The sequence below is a fragment of the Hylobates moloch genome, unplaced genomic scaffold, assembly GCF_009828535.3.
Source record: "Hylobates moloch isolate HMO894 unplaced genomic scaffold, HMol_V3 SCAFFOLD_101, whole genome shotgun sequence".
Classification (NCBI taxonomy): domain Eukaryota; kingdom Metazoa; phylum Chordata; class Mammalia; order Primates; family Hylobatidae; genus Hylobates; species Hylobates moloch.
The window spans coordinates 76,622-84,096 of NW_026652376.1; positions in this window are offsets into that span (position 1 = coordinate 76,622).

The window sequence follows — 7,475 nt, forward strand, 5'->3', positions numbered from 1 at the left end:
AGGATTATAAGACAATACTAGAGCAATTGTATGCCAACAAATTCAGAAGTTTAAATGAAACAAATTCCTAGTAAAACACAAACTACAATAACTGACGCAAGAAGAAATAGAACATTTGAACAGACCTACAACAAGGAAAGGGACTGAATTCTAATCAGAACCTCTCACCAAAGAAGACTAGGGGACAAGGTGGCTTCACTGGTAAACAGCACAAACATTTAAACAAACACCCAAAATTATCAAACTCTTCAAAAAAAAAAAAAATAGGAAGAAATACTTCCTCACTCATTTTATGAGGCCAGCATTATCCTGATACCAAAGGCAGACATCACAAGAAAAAATTACAGATTAGTATCCCTTATGAATATTAAATCCTCAACAAAATACTAGAAAATGTAATACAGCAGCGTGGTAAAATAATTATACAACATAACCAACCAAGTGGGATTTATCCCAGGAACACAAGGATGGTTAAACATGCAACAATTATTTAATGTAATACACAAAATTAGTAGAATTAAAGAAAAGATTATAGTAGTCTCAATTAATGTAGAAAAAGCATTTGACAAAACTCAACAGCCTCTTATGATTTAAAAAGCAAAACAAAAGCCAACCAAACAAAAAACCAACTCGACAAACTAGAAATGGAAGGCAACTTCTTCAACATGGTAAAAAGCATTTAGGAAAAATGTATTGCTAACGTTGTACTCAATGTTGAAGGACTGAAGCCTTCTCAGCTAAATTCAAGAACAAAACATGCCCACTTTTGCCACCTCCATTCAACATTGTGCTGACATTTCTAATCATAACAATTAATCAAGAAAACAAAATAAGAGACATACAAATTGGAAATGAAGATGTAAAACTGTATTCACAGATGACTTGATCTTGTACATAGAAAATCCTAAGGAATTCACACAAAAAAAACTACTAAACATAATAGAATTTAATAAAGTTGCAAGGTACAAAATCAACACACAAAAATACATTGTATTCATACACACTAGCAATGAACAATCCTAAAACAAAATTAAGAAAACAATTCCATTTACAATGGCACCAAAAATAATAAAATATCTAGGAATAAGTTTGAGGAGGTGTAAGATTTGCATACCTAAAACAAAACATTAATGAGAGAAATTAAAGAAGACCTAAATAAATGGAAACACATCCTGCATTAATTTCTTGGAAGATTTAATATGGTTAAGACTTCAAAACTTCCCAAAGCGATCTACAGATTCAGAGCTATTTCTGAATCACAATCTCAGTGGATTTTTTTTCTTTTTTACTCCTTTTTCCTTTTTTTTTTTGTAGAAACTGCAAATCAGATATTAGAATTCATATGAATTGCAAGTTATGGCAAATAGCTAAAATAATCTTAAAACCAGATTGGAGGACTCACTTTTTTTTTTTTTTTTCATTTCAAAACATATTACAGTGCTGCAGTCATCAAAACAGTGTGGTTCTGGCATAAGGATAGACAGATAGATCAATGGAATAGAGAGTTCAGAAACAGTCCTGTGCATCCACAGTCAAATGACTGACAAGGGTGCAAAGAGGATTCAACAGGGTGAGAATAATCTCTTCAACAAATGTTGCTGGGAAAACAGGATATTCACACGCAAAGAATGAGATTAGACCTATCCCACTCCATATACAAAAATTAACACAAAGTGGATCAATGACCTAAATGTAAGAACTAAAGTATAAAACTCTTAGAAGAAAGGTGTAAGTCTTCATGACTTTGGATTTGGCAATGGACTTTTAGCTTTGACACCAATAGCATAAGCAACAAAAGAAAAAAATAGATAAAGTTGACTTTAGCAAAATTAAACTTTTGTGTATCAAAGAACACTGTCAAGAAAATGAAAAGACAACCTACAGAATAAGAGAAAATATTTCCAATTTATATAACTGCTAAGGACCTAGAATTCAAAATATACAAAGAACTGATACAACTTAATAACAAAAAGACAACCCAATTAAAATAAAATTTAAGAACAGGCAAACGACTTGGATATTTCTCCAAAGAAGATATATAGATGGCTGCCAAGCACATGAAAAGATGATTATAACATTTGGGGTCATTAGGGAAATGCAAATCAAAACCTCAATGAGGAAGCATGTCACACCCCGTAGGATGGTAACATAGCAGTAATAATAACAGTGACAAAGGTAAGAAGTGGGTCAGGATGTGGGGGAAGTGGAACTCTCACGCATCGCCGTATGTAAAATGTGAATGTAAAATGGCCCTGTGAAAAATGATTCAGCACTTCCTCAAAAAGTTAAACATAGAATTACCATCTGAGCCAGAAATTCTACCCCTAGGTCTAGAGCCAAAAGAACTGAAATTAAGAATTCAAACAGATACTTGTAGATGAATGTTCCTAACAGCACTATTCACAACAGCCAGAAGTTGGAAACAGCACAAATGGCCAATTAATGAATAAACAAAATGTGGTCTGTCCATGCAATGGAACATTTCTCAGCTTTAACAAAGAATGAAGCACTCACACATATGACAGCATGGATTAGCCTTCAGAATATCCCTAAGTGAAAGAAGCCGGGAACAAAAGATCATATATTGCATGATTTCATTTATGTTAAAAATATCCAGAATAGTTAAATCCAGAGACAGCAGATAAGTGGCTGCCATGGGCTGTGGAGGAGGGAGGACAAAAGGGATGAAAATGTTTTGGAGGTGACTGTCGCACAACAGTGTGAATGTACTGAATGGCACTGAATTGTACACTTTAAAAGGATTAATTTTATGTTATGTGAGACTCACTTCAATTAAAAACAAGCTATGAGTAAAAGAATGTGTATGGGGGGTGGTACAGAAAAGATATATACAACAAAACTTATTGCACACTTCTGGAGGTTGCTAGGATGCCAATCCATTATGCTGAAAATTGATAAATAAAGAGGAAAACTAAGCATTTATCCTGCCTTCCTGGTATTAATTGTATTTCATGATAAATCATAGCCTTAGTGGATGAGGGATGGCTCTTCTAAACAGAAGCACTCAAGCAAATAATTTCAGAAGGAGGAAGAGAATGAGAAGTTCCAACACCTTATTAAAAATTGACTAGGTTAATGTCATGAATAGATGGTAAAACTCTTAAGTGGAAGATCGATAGAGAAACTTAACATTGAATGGATCATTGTTGCCATCTGAATTCGCTGATCAGTCTCAGCATCATTAAAAGTGAAGTTTAATCATTATGCGTCTCGTGATATGCTGCAGTACAAAGAATACAGCTTCACATACCAAGTATCCATGCACAGAGAAAACCTGGATCTCATCAGCCTTGGCATTTAATTTCAAGCCTGCAGCAATGTGTGAGGCAGGGGAACAAGTTAAACAGCCCCGGAAGCCACTGGGCAGATCCTAATGTGAACATCTAATGGGACACTTGACTTGTTTTCCTCAGAAAGCCAGCATGAGGTAGGAGATCTGTGAAATGGAGCGGGAGGTGAGGGCAGAAAGAGACGATTCTAGATTTAAAGAGACTTAACAGATAGAGCTTTCTGACACGACATACAGACTTTGCTTGGATCTGGATTCAAATAAATCAGCTACTAAAATTCAGTTTTTTCGATAATCAAGATGTTACCGGAAAGGAGTCCTGATCCAGACCCCAAGAGAGGGTTCTTGGGCCTCACACAAGAAAGAATTCCAGGCAAGTTCATAGAGTAAAATGAGAGCAAGTTTATGAGAGAAGTAAAGAAACAAAAGAATGGCTACTCCATAGACCAAGCAGCACCAAGGGCTGCTAGTTGGCCATTTTTGTGGTTATTTCTTGATTCTATGCTAAACAAGGGATGGATTATTCATGAGTTTTCTGGGAAAGGGATGAGGATATCCCAGAACTGAGGGTTTCTCCCCCTTTTAGACCATATAGGGTAGCGTTGCATTTGTCAACTGCCATGATGCTGGTAGGAATGACTTTTAGTACCTGATGTATTATAATTAGCATTTAACGAGCAGTGAGGACCACCAGAGGTCACTTTCATCGCCGTCTTGGATTTGGTGAGTTTGGGCTGGCTTCTTTACCACATCCTGTTTTATCAGCACGGCCTTTTTGACCTGTATCTTGTGATACCAGCTCTGTCCACCTCCTGTCTCATCCTGTGACTAAGAATGCCTAGCTCCCTGGAAATGCGGCCCAGAGGGTCTCAGCCTCATTCTACTCACTCCTTGTTCAAGATGGAATCCCTCTGGTTCAAACGCCTCCAGCAAAGGGAATTTGAGTATAGACTAAGTGTTTGTCTTAGTTAGTTCAGGCTGCTGTAACAAAATGCCTTACACAGGGTAGCTTATAAACAACAGACGTTTATTTCTCAGTCTGGTGAGTCAAAAATCAAGCCTCCTGCAGATTCGGCATCTCGCAAGGCCCACTTCTTGGTGCATAGTTGGCGGTCTTCTTGAAGCTGCATCCTCACATGGTGGAAGGGGTGAGGCCGCTCTCTGGAGCCCGTTTATAAGGGCACTAATCCATTCATGAGGGCTCCATCCTCAGGACCTAATCACCTCCCGAAGGCCTCCCCTCCTAATCCATTATGTTGGTGATTAGGTTTCGACATATGCATTTTGTGGGGACGCAAACCCTGAGCCCACTGCAGCGTTTGATTAAATGAAGGACTTGTTTGTTTGCAAAGCGTGCGTGTAGAACGGTAGTCATGCAAGAAGAGATTCTTTATTCGGATGCATATTGGAGGATTTAGGAACGTGAGGACATGGGATATGCAATTTGCTTTAAAGCACCCAACCGTGCTGCAAGCCTTTCCCTCCACATACATCTCTCTCGGTGCTCTCTATGCAGTCCTGTGCCTGGAGGCTGACCCTAACATCCAGTAGTAAAGGGACTCTGTGTCCTCTGGAGACCTTTGGCTCAACCAGAGGCGAGGGGCTGTGCTCAGAGCACCTGCTCCTCTACCCCAGCTCACCGGGCCGCAGGTCTTGTCTGGCAGCCCCTCATGCAGAGCCAGCTGCTGCCCCACTGGGTAAGTAACCACCCTCCCTGCCCATGCAGATGCAGTGGTCTTAGCTGCACCGCTGAGACCCTGCTAAGATCCCAGCCCTGAAGTGCGGCACTGGCCCTGCAGACTTCCTCCACCCGCCCACGCCCATGGGAGCCATCCCTGCATCCACCTCTCCCCTGTCCCGTTTAGAGTCACTTGTTACCTGTGGGACTGTGACTCTGGGGGAGGTAAAATGTTTGTGGTTATTGATGTTGGGCGATGGCTATGTGAGAGTTTTATGTATCCTCTACCTTTCTGTATGTTTTTGAAATTTTTCATAAGCAGGAAACAAACATAAATATACACACTCTATTTTTCCATTATTAACATTATAAATTTATGTTTACAGGTACACATGAGATGTTTTAGAATGATACACACCATATTCCGACTGTAGCTACCTCCAGACGATGGGACTAGGAGGTAGCAGAGCAGGAGGGGGCGGAGCGGAGCGAGCTGGGAGGTATCTGTGAGCTGGGAGGTGTCCGTGAGCTGGGAGGTGTCCGTGAGCTGGGAGGTGAACTCTCCTCCCCTCCTCCTCATAACTTCTCCCTCCTCATGATCTCAGCGCTTCCACTTATTTAAAATCACTTATTTAAATGAGTGGACCTCCACTCATGTAAAATCACAGCTCAATATTACTCCCTTTGGGGACGCTTAAACAGGGAGTGCCGTGGGCCGCCCTCCTGCACAGGCCACCACTGCTCACACACTTCATCTTCACAACATTTATCTCAGCGGTCATTTACATTAATCTCTGTGAAAATCTGAGAATTCTCAGGGGGTGATTCTCCACTGTTCTCTGTGGGAATTTCTGTTCCCAGGGCTAGTTTTATACCGATCCATGTGATAATTTGTGGATGCCTCCTAGCTATGAGCTCTAAGGAAGCAGAATTTTTCATTATATTCCCAGCCTTGATCACAGTGCCCGGCAAATGGCAGGTCGTCAAACACATGGGCTTTGTCCAATTCTTTGAAATTTCTACTAGAATGTATTCATTTTTCTGCCATTTAAAAATAATTTTTAAGTTATTGTTTTAATTTTGTTGTAAATTTTGTTTGACTTTGAGGAAAATGTAGAAAAATAATCTAAAATCTTGAAGGTAAGAAAGAACTTCTTAAGTGTAATGTCCATGGAAAGTAAGCGAAAGATAGGTTACGGAATTGCACAGATTTTAAAGTCTCTGAATGCAGAAGGCGTCATCGTGACTTTGTAAGGCATGTGAACTGGAGGAAAGCGTTTGAAGACAACATGACAGACAACAAGTTTGTATCCTTAATACGTAAAGAGCATATTCAAATCAATATGAAAAAAGATATCTGTACACAAAGGATTAGCGTGAATAAAAAGTTCAAGAAAGAAGACACACAAAAACAATGGAGCCGCAATGGAAACAACATCGCTAATTATCCAAGATACGCAAACAAAACGAAAATACTTCATGTTCATTGGGTGAGAAAAGACTGAAACTAACTGCAATAGCTGATGCCAGTGAGGGTCTGGGGGATGGATTCTCAGGGCCCTCTGGGGGCTGGTAAGTGTCCCCTGTTTGAAGCTTCCGGGGGCAGTTTGGTGAAATGTGCCGAAAGGCTTTCACATTTGGAGATGTTTGCTCCATGAAGAAATGCCTGCAAGGACAGGCTCACGGGACCTGTGACTAGGGCCGAGCCCCGAAGCATGCGGGGCTTAGCTGCTCCCACTGAGATCACCAGCCCTGAGTCACTCCCTCTGTGCACTTCCCCTACTCTCACACCCCTGTGGGAGCTGTCTCTGCCCCCACCTCCCTGACTCCCCAATCAGGGACATTTGTTTTTTGGTTTACGCTGGAGGAGCAGTAACAACAGACCCAGCCCCTTTACAGGGCCAGGGGTGGGGACCCACACAGTGAAATGCCACACAATAGGTCCACAGTCACTGTGAAAATGTGCACACCACAACGTTAAGTAATTTTAAAAAGGACCTTTTGTGTATTAGAAGCCATTTTGTTTCAAAATACATGTATGACGTTACTATGTAGAAAATGTTAAAGCTGTAAAAACATGAACAGAATGCCTGAAGCGTGGGGCATGGAGGGGCACGCTGACCTGCACACGCCCCCCACTTCATGGAAATGCCTTCGCGCTGCTTACTTTCTTGCTTTTCTTTCACAGGAGGCTTGTGTCACTTTTACAACCAGCGAAGCCGTGTGTAGGTGCCGTGTCAAGGAAGAGAACCCCACTGCCTCCTTCTGGATGGCAGGTGTCCCTCTCGGCTGAGCAGGGCTGTCTGGGACCATGACATCCACCTGGGCTCTCCTGGCCCCCAGAGAAGAGCTGTCCAGTGCCTGTGCTGGCTGCACCGCGACGTCTCCTATGAACAAGGCCCACAGGCAGTGGCTGGCTGAGCAGACGCCCCTGCCCTGAGCTGGAGTCTCCCCAGGTGGCTGCTCCTTCCCCACCCCGAGGGTCAC